This window comes from Phasianus colchicus, chromosome 1 (genome assembly GCF_987193195.1).
Source record: "Phasianus colchicus chromosome 1, bPhaCol1.hap1.1, whole genome shotgun sequence".
Lineage (NCBI taxonomy): Eukaryota > Metazoa > Chordata > Aves > Galliformes > Phasianidae > Phasianus > Phasianus colchicus.
The window spans coordinates 75,735,401-75,753,189 of record NC_143436.1 but is presented as its reverse complement, the minus strand read 5'-3'; positions in this window follow the sequence as shown (position 1 = coordinate 75,753,189).

Genomic DNA, 17,789 nt, shown 5'->3' with positions numbered 1-17,789 from the left:
TTCAAACTAAAAGAAAGGAGATTCAAACTGGACATAAGAAAGAGGTTTTGTATGATAAGGGTAGTGAAGCACCACAAAGGTGGTGGATATCCTCTCCCTGCAGACATTCAAGGTATGGCTGGACAGGGCTCTGAGCAACCTTGTCTAGCTGTAGATGTCCTTCTACATTGCAGGGGAGCTGGGCAAGATGACCTTTAAAAGATTCCTTCCAACTCAAATGATTTTATAGTGTTATGAAATACTGGTGTACACCTGTACAGTTCTGGACATTCGATCAAAGTGATCAAGCAAAGAGATTCATTTGTTCAAATGGATGGGGTACTCATATAATTAAAAAACACCAGAAAAAAAAAAACCAAAACCAACAAAATTACAGGCATCCTCTCAAAACTAGTGTCCATGTGTTTGTATGCAAAGAAGCATCCTTCCTGGTAGAGAACATCACATAGCAACATTTTTAATTTTTAATTTTTTTTTTAAATTTCTGCAATCTAAACTTTCAAGGATGATCACTTCAGAAGCTGTGGCATTTAGGATGCCTACTGCTTCATAACTGTCTGTAAGTGAAGTTCTGAGATTAACACAAAATACTAGCAGGGTAAGAAGGATAAATATTTGATATCTCTTGATGTATTACTTAGAAATTAAGAAATGCCATTCCAAATGAAGAAATGAAGAAGAATGATGTGATTTAACCTTTTTGTATCTGAAGACATTATTCTACTAAAGCAAGTATTAAAAAGTTATCTGTAACATCTAATGTACTCATCTTCCCTTACTCGCCAAGAGATAGACAAATCGTTATTTCTCTGCTTTTGTCACTGTTAAAATGTAGCACAGAGCAGTTTTACTAACCTGTTAAGACATAGTCAGAAATCCTGACCCCCCTGCCTTTCAGGTAAAATCAGGAATGTGGTATGTGTCTAGGTGACAAAACTGTTATAGTGGCACTTCAATTGAGCTGAAGTAAACAAATTAACAGGATGAAATTTTGTCTCATTCTCTTCAGTCTGCCTGAAATGTTCACTGGAAAGACAAACACCAGATTACAACCAATACATGTATTTCTCCAGCTTTCTGGGGAAGTTTTACAGCACCTGGGCCAAGTACTGGGACATGACAACTTGCACTGCTGCCCGTATAAACACACTGTGATAGTTCAGTTGTGGTATACATATATGACTTGAATCGCTCTTCTCTCTGAAACATAAACGTCCAGTATTCACAAAGCTCACAACATAATATGCAATCTCAATTTGCATTCCACTAGAAATACTGCACTTTATTGTCATTAAACAAATCTGCTTTCCCCTCTTGCACTAAAACAAACAAACCCAAAATTGTTGTAGTAACATAGATAAATTTGAAAGAAGATAAATAATTGAATGTCATATTATTACACCTTCTTCCAATTATCATTAAAAAAAATATAAGTCGTTTCTCAGAAGGTCAGTAATAATTTTGCACCTGTGGGAATCAAATGTTTTTTCTGCATTAGAATTGGATATATATATATATATTTATTTCATGGTCTCCACTGGTTCTTTTTGGGAGTCTTTCTACTTTACTTGGGGGGGGATCTCTGATACTTTGCATCACTTATTCTCTAGACGAACTTTCCCTAGGAATGCACTCGGTATATAAAAGTAGATATGTATATTTTATCATACACATTACGAGAATATCCTGCACGAGATTGATCAAGCCAGAGAACAAGTCATGACATGCCCAAGGAAGCGCCTGAAGAGAGTCAGGAAGGCCAGGCATCACCCCCCCCCCCCCCCCTCCCGGCCCCTCCCGGGGTGCTCTTTGTTTAACGAAGGCTTTGAAGAAAATCACCATATCAATACAAGAAGAGCACTGAGACATCTTGGAAACAACAGGATGGCTACTGTCTGACACTAGATAACACACCAATTAACAAATGTAAACTTTGATAAAATTGTGAACCTGTAGTACTCAGCCAATGGGGAAACAGGGGAGGGGGATAGGCAAAGGGGGAAACAAGGTACAAAAAGCTGTCATTGTGTCCTTAAGGGTGCTCCTGCTTGTGGGATGCTCGCCATTGCAATTGCAAATAAAATCTGTTTTTATCAGAGATACCGTCCTGACAAAAATTATTTGGATATTTCCAACACACCCAACACATAGTTTATATTGGTTTATATTAAAGGTTGAAGGCTAAGCAAGTTTGATCACCTGGTCTGACTATATACTTAATCACAAAATAATCGCCTGTTTTTTTCATGCATGAATGACAGAACAGCATCCAGGCAGTATAGCATCCAGGCAGCAAGGTAACTTGAATATAGCTGAGATACAGCGTTATTAAAAGCTTGCCACACTTACCTCCTCTGTGGAAGTGCTGCAAAGCTCTGAAGATATAGAAACTCTTACTCATAAAAACCTCTCCCAAAAAATTTTAATCCTTGAAATAACTGCTTTCTGGGAGTATTGCAGAGCCCCATTTTCTTTTTTTCCTTCCTCTATTCAGCTGCCTTCTGAGCAGTTAGGAGAAAAAGAAAATGCTACGTTTCTTGTTGAGGTATTAAGGAGCATGAGGAAAAGATGCTGAAGTTCGAGCAGAGAATTTCAATCACTTCTCCTGTCATAGGAATTTTGCCTCCCCCTCCCTCCCTTTTTTTTTCTGTGATGGTAATAACCAAAACAGAAGGTCTGGCTAATTAGTTTCAGTCTGATGGTTTGCTTAAAGCAGGATCAGGCAAGAATGGAAATAGCTGCTAACTTGACACAGCTTAAGCCGGTGCAGAAACAGATTGTGCACGTGATCAGCACAGCCACATCCTATTAGCACTGATTCAACTTCTAACCAAACCTCTGGACGAGTTGGAAACTCAAGTATCTGGTAAGTTTGTTCTCTACTTCACTGTTAATTGCTGCCTATGAATATGAATAGACAGATCGGGAACAGAGAAAGGATTACTTTCAAAGGACTTCAGCATCTTCTTTCAGGGCATTTTCAAAAAAAGAAAAGAACTATATATACAAAAAGAAAAGTTGGGGGCCCAAGTTACATACAGACAGCTCAGAGACAAAACTTACAGAGTTTGCTTCTTTTAAAGTTCTAGGGCTGCAGCTGTGGGGAAATGTCATGACCCATTTGAAAAAGACAGTTATGATAGAAATGCTGTACCTCTGCTGCTTTCCTCTGCCTTTGCCTTATTGCAGTGCAACTTGGGGAAAGAGCAATTAGAAAACAGTGTGCAGAAGTGAGCTTTTAGTTCCTATAGGCAAGGAATAAATCTGTTCAGTGTGTAAAAGCTTTTGTGTTTAAGTTCCTAGAATACAAATTTAGAATGATGTTCCATGATAATATTGTGGCACTCTACTGCTACAGGTCAGAACTCTGTAGTTATTCCCAGGTTGGCTCATTGTTTCTGGGACTTGTAGGTCTGCTGTAAATTCTGAACTATCACGAAGCTCTGTAAATTCTGAACTATCACGAAAACAAAGATACATCTTTGTTTTCCCACCCAGTCCTCTTCATAAAATTATTTGTGTATCAAGTTACAGAGCGCAAACAACTATTAGAAATAAGACTTGTCTTTGTAATGTTACTTCAGTGCCCCTGTACTATCACCAATCCTTCACTTTTTGATTTAACCCTGATACACACTTAATGTGGGAAAAATCAGGTGCTTTATGTAACCTTTATATTTAAAGAAGGATTAGGAAAAAGAATTTAAAAAAAAAAGGAAAAAAAAGATCAGAGTCTGTGAAGTTTTACACACAATTTATTACGAAGATACAGCTCAATTATCTCTTCAGTTAATGCTACTACTCACAAAGCGGCTCAGGTTTTTAGTTTGTACTTTTGCTTCCCACATCTTTCTTCACAGCTCTGCTCTGTTTCCTATATTCTTTGTGACTGATGTTCATATTCTGTCCCTTAAATGACTTTCATAGTATATGCCAAAGGCAAATGCATACCTACATTAACTTAGGTGTGTTCTTCCTGCTCTTAATGTCAGAGCTGAGGGCTCCTGTATATGAGGGTCTACCAAAGGTGTGCCAACACATCTTTACATTTGTGTGACATGTGGAATCGAACTTTGTAACCCAAGTAAGATTACAAAGCAGGTATGGTTTATTCAGTGCTGTGCAGACACTAGGTGCAAGGGGGATTGTTCCACCTAACTTGCACAACATAGGGCAAAAGCTTGTTACAGATATAGGCCGAACTAATACATAATCAATGATTTTCCCGGAATTCGTATACATATTCATTACATTTCTGAGAACCCATCAGCATATGGTCCCTCCCTCTTGCACATGCACGCTGTGGGCAGTGGGGGTCTCCTTCTGGTGGTCATGGGATGAAGGCTGATTGTCTTCAATAGAAGTAATCCAATCCTGACCCGTTCCTTGTGTAGTGTTTCTTCAAATTTACAATAGAGTTTTGAGATGTTCTTTTCTTATCCAGCCTCACATCCTGCTTACCTGCATTCCTATACAATGGTTAACCCTTATCTTGTCCTCTCCTTACTCACATTCCTATACAATGGTTAACCCTCAGTTTGTCCTCTCCTAACTCAATCCCCCCTTTTTCCTGAACCTAGCAAATTCTTTTGCTGAATTACTTAATTCGGGAAAAGGGAAGTTTTGAAATAATTCCTGCTTTCTACTTTTTGCCTTAGCTTGTACTTTTTCCATTCCTCATAAGTATCTCCAGAAGTTTTGCATATCCATAATACACATCTCATTGCAATACACATTAAAATGAGCAAGATGATTATAATAATACAAGCCACAAAGAGTTGCAGAGATATTCACTGTAGCTTTTTCCAGCTGAGTTACTCCTAAGACCAGGGTAAGGGCTCTCACGAAGCTATGGTATCCTATATTAGACCTTACCAATGGGCTATTTACTCTTTTAACCCTCTTTGGATTTTGATACTAGCTCCAAATAGTTCTCACTATGCCTGGTGGGAGTTTGAGCTCTCCCATCTCCGCCCAGCCAGCAGAAATGTTTACCCAAATGACACCTGCTCATTATATTACTTCCATTATGATATTCATGGCCACTGGTGAGAGTGTTATTACTTTCCTTAATAGCAACCATTGTTAAGTATAGAAATGTAAGCTTGATCCAAGCTCCCATAGAAGGGAGAAGAGTAGCAATCATATGTTTAACAATAACAAATAAATAAATATAACAAAACATATTACTATTGCAACCAAAATACAAAATGGAACAGCACACAACATCAAGTTGCCACAGACACCACCCCGTGTACACTGAAATAAAGCAAATTAGTAACCACCTCATCTTTTCCTTATGAGTTTAACTTTCGACAGTGCACTTTCCTTGACAGACCAAGTAGTTCCTTAGCATCTTGGAATAACCTCCTGTAACAATACTTTAGTTACTCCACATGCCTTATTAATTTTATGAGGGAATACCTCTGGCCACTGTAAAAAGGTATCAGTTAGTACCAACATACAGCGATACCCCCCTTTTCTTGGGAGTTCTGAGAAATCAATTTGCCATTGATGCCCTCCCTTCTATATCATGAATTAGATTCCTATCCTCTCTAGAATATTTTACAGGTTCTGACTCAGCTTTAGAGTTTTTAAGTTTATCATCTGGAGTTAAAGCCTTCTTCAACTGCCTGTTCTGCCACCTGACCCATCATCTTATTTCCAGTTTCCTGTACAGTGTCACTCTTCTGATGTCCTTTACAATGTATAACAGCTACACTGCTCTTTGGTAGATTTACATCATGCTTAGGGAAAGAATTTGTTTTCCTTGTGTGTAAGCAATCCTCCGAAGTCTCTGTTAAACAAAGAGTACCGGGGGGGGGGGGGGGGGGGGGGGGGGGGGGGGGAGATGATGATGCCAGGCCTTCTGATTGTCTCTTCAGCTGCTTCCGTGCCTTGTTCTCTGGTTTTATCTCGTGCAGGATATTCTTGCAATGTGTTTGACAAAATATACATATATACACATATATACAGAGCGTGCATTCCTGGGAAGGTTCGCCTAGAGGATAAGTGATGTAAACTATCAGAGATCTTCCCCAAGTAAAGTAGAAAGACTCCCAAAAAGAACTATGACAACGGAGATCATGAAAATAAAAAATATTTTCCAATTCTAATGCAGAAACAACATTTGATTCCCACATAGGTGCGTAAATGTATATTTTATTATACGCATTGTGAGAATATCCTGCACGAGATTGATCAAGCCAGAGAACAAGTCATGACATGCCCAAGGAAGCGCCTGAAGAGACGTCAGGAAGGCCAGGCATCACCTCATCCCCCTCCCGGCCCCTCCCGGGGTGCTCTTTGTTTAACGAAGGCTTTGAAGAAAATCACCATACCAATACAACAAGAAGAGCACTGAGACATCTTGGAAACAACAGGATGGCTACTGTCTGACACCAGATAACACACCAATTAACAAATGTAAACTTTGATAAAATTGTGAACCTGTAGTACTCAGCCAATGGGGAAACAGGGGAGGGGGATAGGCAAAGGGGGAAACAAGGTACAAAAAGCTGTCATTGTGTCCTTAAGGGTGCTCCTGCTTGCGGGATGCTCGCCATTGCAATTGCAAATAAAATCTGTTTTTATCAGAGATACCGTCCTGACAAAAATTATTTGGATATTTCCAACAATTTGTGGGCTTGTCTGGGATTACTATCGCCTCTTTGGGGGTTTCCTTACTGCCCTGGACAGGATAGGTGCACTCCACTGATTTCAGCGGTCCTGTCTGGGTGGCGAGGTGACTCCTTGGGAATAGGAGCTCCCAAGTACAGGGGAAAAGGGTCCCCAGATTCTTGCCTAGAGATAGCCCCTTGGGAAGGAAGCTTCAAAATTGGAAAATAATCCCCAAACTAGGGAAAAGAACAGGGAAAATATGTTTAAATACTGTATACGGATATAGCCTAGAGAGCCACTACAGGGAAAATCATGATTTTGACCAAAATAGGGGTCTCACAAGAAGGAGTCAGAATTCAAAAGAAAAAGGAAAGAGAGGCAGAAAGAACATAAATGGGATCCCTTAGATAACTTCTGCCGCCTTCCCCCTTCCCCTCCCCCCCCAGTTTCAAAAGCAAGCGGCAGTGACCTCTCCAGAGAAGGGGAGTGGCCGTGCTGCTGATCCTGTGCAGGTTCCTGGAGAGAGGATGCACTCACGATTACTGAGGGAGTTGGAGCAGTGTGAATGGGACCTGGAGAGTTTTCCTTTCTCTGACACTAACCTTACTGATACTTCACTTTATCCTCTCAGGGAAGACTCTTTAGGTCAAAGGGAAATAGGGTATGCTAATACTTGCTGTTTTTTCTAGCAGAAAAGTTAGGAGTTTCAAAAAGGAAATAATTTCCTTAATTGAGGATCCTGTAAATGTAGCAGAACTATTAGATCAATTTCTAGGGCCTAATTTCTACTCATGGATGGAAATGATGTTTATCATGGATATGTTGTTTATTGGAGAAGAAAGAAGTGCAATTATGTGGGTAGCTATGCAAGTGTGGGGAATGAATACAGAGGGAAGATTGGGCCCTGGAGGGAGGCAGGGAGAGGAAGGATCCTGAGGATAAATTGTACTGATTATTGTCACTGTTTTTGTGATTGTTAAATGTTTATGTCATGAAAGTGTTACCTACGAGGCTGTTATGGAACAAGGGGTATCTAAAGTGGTACCGAGAAGGCCTCCTGGGTTGTATTTTGGCTCACTGGAGAAACATTGCTGGTGAGCGAGGGGGAATATTGTATAAGAAACCAGGAACATAAATGGAGTAATGGGACCAGTTTTATAATTGAGTACCCTAATCATGAGACCAAGTGCTGGGTGTTTGTGGAAGTTGAAGAACTGTATTGTTTGATTTGTGGATTTTGAAGGCAGTGGGAGAAGCTGTCTTGATGAAACATGGAAGTGCACGCTGTGGGCAGTGGGGATCTCCTTCTAGTGGTCATGGGATGAAGGCTTATTTTCTTCAACAGAAGTAATCCGATCCTGACCCGTTCCTTGTGTAATGTTTCTTCAAGTTTACAATACAGTTTTGAGACGTTCTTTTCTCATCTGGCCTTACATCCTGCTTACCTACATTCCTATACAATGGTTAACCCTCAGTTTGTCTTTTCCTAACCCATGTATCTTTGTCTAGAGTTATTCGGGCAGATCCATAACAGAAAGGATCTGCGTTCCTACTTTCCTGCTACTGTCTGCCTGAGGTGCTTCTGTGTCAGACCATGATACCTCTGCCCCTGATCCTGACCAAGACCTGCTGCTCTGCACCATGTTGATGGTGTCACTCACTTCTTTGCTCCATCACAGACTGACCTTACCTCACCTTACCCTTCTGGAGCAAGTGGCACTTGCTGCTAAAAAAGAACAAAAAAATACAGATAAAAAAGAAAATACTAATGTAACCACCAAAAATATTCAACTAGAGAGTCTGATACAACTGGAACCTTTACGAATTTGACTGATAGTAACCCAAAAAACTGAAACATTTAAGAGAGAGCAGGAGTACCATCTGCGGGGTGGCCACCTGATGAACCCATCATCCATACCATGGCTTCCCCTTTCATGGCAGCTGTATTAATGGACTTAAGTAGAATGGATTTAAGTAGAAATCAAGGGAAAGTATCTCTGCATGGCTGTTAAGGCATTGGGATATGGGAGCACAAAGCACCAATCTTAATGGGCCTGAAATACAAAAGCTGTCCTCCATTACATCTCACCCAGCCATGCAGCAGAGACTATATGTGACAGTTAGGCCGAACAATGAAGACAACTTGTTATTATGGTGGCTCATTGCTGTATGTAGACTTCCATGGCCAAATGAACATGATGTGTCTAGTTCAGGATTCTAGATACATTCCCTGGAATCCTGCCAGCTACAACCAAAACAGCATCTGAAAAGTTCTTTGTGATACCAGGCAAAGTATCACTGGGAAAACCAATAATCGCATATTTTGCAAGGACATGAAAAGGAAAAATTAGAAAGGCTAGAAATTATTCTGGTCAGTATTGTTATAGATAATAAAAAAAAATTTTACAGGTATGTTAACAGCAAGTGGAGGATCAAGGAGAAGCTCCATCCTTTGTTGGCGGGGAATATTATCACTGGGGATGGGGAAAAGGCTGATTATCTCCTTTTTTACTTCTATCTTTAACACTCAGGTCATTTGCATTCAGCCGCATGAGCTGGAAGACAGTGATGGGAAGCAGAATAAACACTCTGCAAGTCAGGAAGAAACAGTTAGCGATCTGTTATTCCACTTAAACCTCCACTTAGACTATCACAAGTCCAAGAGGCCACATGGGTTCCACCCAGGAACACTGAAGAATCATAGAATTATAGAATGACTTGAGTTGGAAAGGACCACAACAATCATCTAGTTTCAACCCCCTTACTACGTGCAGGGTTGCCAACCACTAGACCAGGCTGCCCAGAGCCACATCCAGCCTGGCCTTGAATCCCCTCCAGGGATGGGGCATCCACAACCTCCTTGGGCAAACTGTTCCAGTGTGTCACCACCCTCTGAGTGAAAAGCTGACTCCTAATGTTTAATCTAAACCTCCCCTGTCTCGGTTTAAGACCATTCCCCCTTTTCCTATCACTATCCACCCTTGTAAACAGCTGTTCCCCCTCCTGTTTATATGTTCCCTTCAAGTATTGGAAGGCCGCAATGAGGTCTCCCCAGAGCCTTCTCTTCATCAAGCTGAACAATCCTGGTTTCCTCAACCTTTCTTCATAGGAGAGATGCTCCAGCCTTCTGATCATCTTAGTGGCCCTCCTCTGGACCCGCTCCAAAAGCTGCATGTCAGAAGAAGCTGGTGGAAGTGCTCACCAAGCCACTTATAATCATTTACCAGTAGTTCTGGTCAACCAACTAGGCCCCAGATGACTGGAGACTTCTTGAAGTGATGCCCTTCTACAAGAAGTGTCAGAAGAAGGATCCAGGGACTATAGGTCTGTCAGCCTGACCTTGGTACTGAGAAAGATCATGGAGCAGGTAGTGCAATCACACAGCATGTATGGGACAGCCTAAGTATCAGGACTAGCAAGTGTGGCTTTGTGAATGGTCATGCTTGGTCAGCCTGATCTTCTTCTTTGAACAACTGACCAAGCTAGTGGATGAGTCTTTTTTAAACTGTCAACACAGTCTAGCTAGACTTTAATAAATAATACATATGGTACCCTTTGACTTTGTCTCCTACAGTATTCTCCCAGAGAAGCTGGCGGCCTGTGCCTTAGACAGGAATATTCTCTGCTGGGTAAAGAACTGACTGGACAGCTGGGACCTAAGAGTGGTGGTTAATGGAATTAAATCCAACTGGCAACCAGTCACGAGTGGTGTTTCTCAGGGGGTCAGTATTGAGGCCTGCCCTGTGTAATATCTTTACTCATGATCCAAACAAGGGGACTGAGTACACTCTCAGTAAGTTTGCAGATAACACAGACTGGTGGAAGAGTTGATGTGCATGAGTGCAGGAAAGTCTCACAGAAGAATCTGTGTAAGCTGGATTGCTGAGCTGAGACCAGGTGTACAAGCTTCTGCACTTTGGTTGCAATATCCTCATACACACTAATGTTGGGGCAAAGTGGCTGGAAAGCTGTGAAGAAGAAAATCATTCTATGATTATTCTATGAAAGGGATCTGGGGGAGTCAGTTGACAGCTGGCTGAACATGAGCAAGTAGTGTGCCCAGATCACAGGATCATAGAATGGCCTGGGTTGAAAAGAAACACAATGATCATCTAGTTTCAACTCCCCTACTATATGCAGGGTTGCCAACCACTAGACCAGGCTGCCCAGAGCCACATCCAGCCTTGCCTTGTATGCCTCCAGGGATGGGGCATCCACAACCTCCTTGGGCAACCTGTTCCAGTGTGTCACCACCCTCTGAATGAAAAACTTCCTTCTAATATTTAACCTAAACCTCGCCTGTCTCAGTTTAAGAACATTCCCCCTTTTCCTATCACTTCCACCCATGTCAACAGTCATGCCCCCTCCTGTTTATACACTCCCTTTGAGTACTGGAAGGCAACAATAAGGTCTCCCGGAGCCTTCTTTTCTCCAAGCTAAACAAGCTCAGTTCCCTCAACCTTTCTTCATAGAAGAGGTGCTCCAGTCCTCTGATCATCTTATGGCCCTCCTCTGGAACCGCTTCAAAAGCTCCATGTCTTTCTTGTGCTGCGGGCCCCGGGCCTGGATGCAATACTCCAGATGGGGTCTCACAAGAGCTGAGCAGAGGGGGACAATCACTTCCTTCTCCCTGCTAACCACTCCTCTTTTAATGCTGCCCGGAGTATAGTTGGCTTTCCAGGCTGCAAGCACACACTGCTGGCTCATGTCCAGCTTCTCACCTACCAGGACCCCCAAATCTTTCTCCACAGGGCTACTCTCAAAGGAGATCTTTCCACAGTTTGTATAAATACCAAATAGGCCAATGGCATTCTGGCTTGTATGAGAAAAAGTGTAGTCAGCAAGACTAGAGGTGATTGTCCCTCTGTACTCACTACTGCTGAGGTCCCACCTCAACTACTGTGTTCACTACAAGAAAGACAATGAGGCCCTAGGGCATGCCCAAAGAAGTGCAACAACGCTGGTGAAGGGTCTGGAGCACAAGTCTTGTGAGGAGTGGCTGAGAGAAGTGGAATTGCTGGAGAAGAGAAGGCTCAGGGGAGGCCTTATGCTCTCTACAACTATCTGAAAGGAGGTTGTAATGAGGTGGTAGGACAAGAGGGAATGGCCTCAGATTGCACCCAGGGAGATCCAGGGTGGATATTATGAAAAATTTGTTCTCCAAAAGAGTGGTAATGCACTGGAACAGGTTGCCCAGGGAGGTGGTAGAGTCATTGTCCCTAGAGGTTTTCAAGAAAAGAGTAAATGTGGCACTTAGGAGCGTGGTTTAGAGGGTATGGCAGTGACGGTCAAATGGTTGGACTAGATGATCTTAGTGGTCTTTTCCAATCTTAATGATTCTATGATTCTATAAGAACATAAGAGTATGCTGGCACATTTCTAGAAAAAGAAATAAAAAAGAGATTGAAGAAAGGAATATAATCAGACTTTCTGGTTCACGTACTTTAGATAGGATGCGGTAATGAGAGTTTGCTTTTCATTTCTATAGATGCAGGATCTGGCACATAACTTGCATTTCAAGAATTATTATTCAGTTTAATGTGATTTGATTATATTCTGCTTTTGAGAATTCAGATGTCAGCTACAATATATTGCATTAATTCTTCTAGGAAGAGATTTTCCTTGTCTTTTCAATAGACTAATGTATCTTTCCAGGTTATTCTTATCACTAGTTCTTTACAAACGCTGTTTGTGAACGGCGTAGTGGAATACATGAATTAACAATGACTGTTTTGAAGATATGGCTTGATTCTTGGGTGTTCCAGTGTGTAGCCAGGAGTTAAATTTGATAATCTCCATGGGTCTCTTCCAACTCAGGATACTCTGTGATTATCTGCTTTTGAGGTAACCCTGATATATATGGAGCACTGTATTTTTTTCCTTGAAGTTCAGATTATATGCAAGTATACTTACTCTCTTTTTTGCTACTCTTTCCTTTCCTCCACTGTGATATCACAACACATATCTCTGCGGAGTCGAAGAGGTGACCTTATTACTTGTCTTGCATGTTTTCTGAAAGTCTCTCTGTGCGCTTGATCACTCGTGCAGATAACAGTGTTCTAGGCTTATATACATTTTGCATGCTCAGTTGGTGCTTAGATGTTGAACCAGGTGTCCTCCATCAGTTATTTCAGCACCTAGTTTGATCCAGAATTGTGGTCACCATCTATCAAGAGTAAGGCTTTGAGCGTAATCAAATAGCGAGCTCATTGTCAACATGAGCTAGCCCTCGAGAGCAACAGCCAGACCGAAGGAGGAAACAGTGCCACAGGTAGGAGGAAGAGGTGGGAACTAGAGACAGAAGACATCATTTTTCAGATTTGATACTTCTGGGTTCTACCGAGAGACAAGAGATCTAGAATTATGCAGATATTCAGTTCTTTCAAAGAGTACCTTTGAAAGAAAAGTACTAGTCTTTGGCAGCCTGTGTACATGTGCCTTACTGGACCTTGTGCTAACACTTTAAATGACACATCCTGACTTTGTGGGGCACTCAGGAGTAGGAATCTCCTGTGTAGTGATCAGTATTTCAATTGTATCTCTTTACATTCAGCCTTGTATTCCGCCCTTTCCTTTCCAGATTCCAGAATAGAGATCATAGAGGACATACTCTTTATAGAGAAAATCGTCTAATGCAGTATGGTGGCTGACTTTTGTAGGAGTTAAGGAAGAGGTGACTAAGCCTCTAAATAGTTTTTAAGCTTACTTGAAGAAATGCCAAAAACTTGAAATGGAATGGCCAAATTTTAACCTTCCTTTCTTCAAATGAGGTGTTTGACGATACCACTCTAATCAAGTTTACTTATAATCTAATTTAAACTTCTCGACCTTTTCCTTCAAGTGATCCTGAATAAAGAATGGATTTCTTATATAGACTTTTATTCCTAGGTATTTCCTTGGGTATCGTGCTTCCTTTTAGCCTGGTCAAGGCCTTTTTAATTAACATGCAGTCTCTTTTGTCTGGGACTAATGAATGGGGAAATTAAATATTTGGAATATTTTGAAGAGACAAGTGATGATTAAAAAAAGAAAGCCATGATGTAATGAAAATATTTGCATGCTTTTACAGGTCTGACAGACTGCACTGAAATCAGCCTTTCTTGTTGCTCACTTGCAGAACTGAGAAGTTTAGTGGGAACCTAAAGAACACACGTATCACCATATTATGCCCTCTATTTATACATATGAGGACTGTAACAAAAGTAATGCCTTTTTATATTGGCCCACAATGTCAGAGGTGAATGTTGTTGGTATGGATGTAGAGGTTCAACCTTCCCAACAATATTTCATTAAATTTTCTTGCTGTGTGACAGATGGCAGCAGAGGGGTTGCTTTGGGGATAGGAAAGGGGTGTTCCTTCTGGATTTCCTGGTATAGGACAAGGCATCATTTATGACCACTACATTGTAATGCTGACTAAGCTGAAGGCTCAAACTTTCAGATTCAAATTGGGAAGAAGACAACCTTTTACTTGTAACACAGTAACACCAGGACCTATATCAGTTTGAAGACTCTGGAGCATATAGCCAACCTTGGCTGCGCTGTCCTACTGTATACACTGTGCAGTCTGAGTTTACCACCTTCTGACTTCCATCTGTTTGGACTAATAGAAGACTGACTGCACATGCAAGATTACCCTAACAACAATGCTTTCACATCAGCTGTGAAGTAGAGGGTCACCTTCACTGGTGCAGTTTTATGAGGGCAGTAAGAAGGCTCTTGTTGATCCCTAGCAGAAATGCATAGCTATTGGTGGTGAAAAATAGCATTTTGTAGCTGAGGATTTGCTCTATCAAATAATGTTATTGTGTATTTTGTTATAGTTTTCGTGGAAATAAACAGGAGGCATTATATTTTGAGGGACCTACACAATAACTGTACTGTGTATAATGTTTTCCTGTATAGTCTTGGTATAACTGTGTGGTCAAGCTGCAGTAACAGATTTCTTTGTTACAGCTGCTGGAATGGAAAATAGATTAATTTCTGTAACCTGAAACAGAAATGTTACAGTTTGTTTTGTTTTGTTTTTTATCATATGAAAAACAAAACAAAACAAAACAACACCTTTGTCCTTTTTAATTAAATAGATGCTTTCAGAGTACAGAAATTTGGAGACAAATATGTTCAAGGCAGATTAGATGAGAAGCCTTGAGTGCAGCAGGGACACAAAGTCTGTTGAAGTAAAAGCCACTTCCCGAAGGTGACACTTTGCCTTGGGATCCAGAGAGATTGTTCAAACTCTTAAGTTGTTGAGGTGACAGAAAGATGGAAAGAAGAAATCTGTCTTTCAGGGTAAGTGGTATAAGAACACTTAAGTGCTTTCATTTTAGCCTCTTACTAGCCCTCGAGAGCAACAGCCAGACCGAAGGAGGAAACAGTGCCACAGGTAGGAGGAAGAGGTGGGAACTAGAGACAGAAGACATCATTTTTCAGATTTGATACTTCTGGGTTCTACCGAGAGACAAGAGATCTAGAATTGCAGCCTGCAGATTAGGTGTTTATGGAGAGCATCTCAAACTGTATATGGCAAGCACAAAGAATATCTTTGAGGGAGAAGGCAGAGTAAAGAAAATATTGGTCTGCTTTGGGGTGTTGTGGGGTGTGTAGAGAAGGCACAGCTACTGAACATTTTCTTTGCTGCAGCCTTTACGTCTAAGGCTGTCCCTTGGAAATCTCAGGCCCTGGAGGTAAGAGGGAGAGTGTCAAGAAAGGAAGACTTCTGCTTGGTCGAGGAGGATCTGGTCAGAGAATGTACGGCCAAAATGAATGCATTTAGCTCCTTAGTTCCCTGTAGGATGCACCTTTGTGTTCTGAGAGAGCTGGTAGGAGTGATAGCTAAAATTCTCTCTATCATCAGGAGAGGTCCCTGAAGACTGGAGGGATAGCCACTGACACTCCGTCCTTCAAAAAGGTCAAGAAGGAGGATCCCAGCAAGTACAGGCCAGTCTGTCTCACCCCTGTCCCAGGGATTATTGTTTCTTTACAGCTTGTTCTGGATGCTATCTTTGGGAAATTAGTGTAAAATAAGGTAATCAGGAGAAGTCAACATGATTCACCAAGGGGAAATCATATTTGATCAATCCTGTAGCCTTCTATGATACACTAGCTGGGTAGATAAGAGGAGAGCAGTGGATGTTGTTAACTTGACTTCAGGAACGGCATTTGACACTGTTTACTGTAACATCCTTGTAGGTAAGCTTAGTATTTGTGTGATAGATGAGTGAATGGTGAGGTAGATTGAGAACTGGCTGACTACCAGAGCTCAGAGAGTTATGATCACTGGCACAGAATCTGATTAGAGGCCTGAACTAATGGTTTTCCTGAGGGGTCTGTACTGGGTCCGGTTCGTGTACAATGACTTCATCAATGGCCTGAATGAGGGGATAGAGTCCACTGTCTGCAAAGTTTGCTGGGAGGAATGGCTGACACACCAGAAGGCTGTGCAGCCTTTCATCAAGACGTAGTCAGACTGGAGAGCTGGGGAAGGATAAACCTAATGAGGTTCAACGAAAGCAACTGTAGTCTTGCACCTGGGGAGGAATAACTGCATGCATGAACACAGGTGGAGAGAAGCTCTGCAAAGAAGGACCTAGTTGTCTTGGTGTACAACAGGATGTCCATGGGCCAGACCTGGCTCTTTTCATCAGTTAACAGTGACAAGACAAGGGGAAATGGCAAAAACTGCAACATACAAAAGAACATTTTTTACTGTGGGGGTAACAGAACACTGGAACAGGCTGCCCATTAAAGTTGCGGAGTCTTCTCACCTGGAAATATGCAAGACTCACCTGGACTCTTTCCTGCTCAACTTACTGTTGTGCTTGAAGACATTCTCCTCAGTCCTTCCACTTTTGGTGGTATTTTTAATTATTACACTTTAGACAAGAAACTGGAAATTGAAATCGTGAGGCCAATTGGCGCACATGTGGCCAGCCCCTACGTTTGCAGAAAACTTAAGCAAATGAGTGCAGAGAGACTAACTGGGCAAATAAATGATTACTGGTATGACATGGTGTTTGTGAGAAACATGCTCAAAATCACGACTTCTAGTCAGGCACAGATCTTTGTGAAAACAGCTGTTTATTCATTATTGCAATAATGGGCGCACACCCCCTAGTTGAAAGGGGGAGAAATTGTGTGCCCAGTCAGTGAAATCCACTGTGGGCCCAATGCAAATAATACCTCTCCTGGCACTGACTGATTGAGCACTTCAGGCTCACAATCTTCCCAACACTGTTGCTATGATACATTTCCATATAAAGTCTGTTACCAGTCTATTGTTTTTAGGTATGTTCTGTACTTTTCTATGGAGATAGGAGGATAATGCTACCAAAAGTTAGTGCATTTGTTCTGTTCTGCACTAGGCTCTCCCTACCCTGCATATTTACCTTACCTTGTGCCTTTGCCAATTCTACCCAGGTGAGAATGCCTCAACTCAACTTTACTCTGTTCATCAGCTTTCTTTGTTAAAAATATCTTATCCTACACTACATACAGAAATACTGGAAACTTCCGCTGCAAAAGCACAATCTACCTCTCACATGTTGAAACTAGAGCTAATTCCTTGCTAAATGTCTTCCCTGAACTCTGTTGTGGGAGTACCTTGTTCTTGGAAGCCATTTGAAACTTCAGGATACTTGACTGAAGGGAAGGCTCCAAGAATATTTTTTCTAAAATGAGAGTAGATCTACTAGAGTAGATACTCTCTCTAATCTCTAATCTACTCTCATTTTAGAGTTGGAATTCAAGATACACTCTACTACTGTTCTGTGGGGAGTAGCTGTGGTGTTTTCGTGTGTGTGTGTGCACATGTACCCCACAAAGCTATGCATAAGCTTATGTATGAATGAGTATGTGCATGTATACACACCTAAATTAGAATCATAGAATACCCAGGGTTAGAGAAGACATCCAAGGTCACTTAGTCCAACCATCTACCTACCACCAATATTTCTCCACTAAATGATGTCACTTAGTACAACATCTAAACATTTCTTGAACATCTCCAAGGATGGTGACTCAACCACCTCCCTGAGCAGCCCATACCAGTGCCTGACCACTCTTTTGGAGAAAAAAGAGTCTTTCTATTTATACCAGTTCCTCTATAATATTTAAAGAATGAGAACAAATATGCCAGATATCATAAAGGCTTACAGAGTGAAATGATA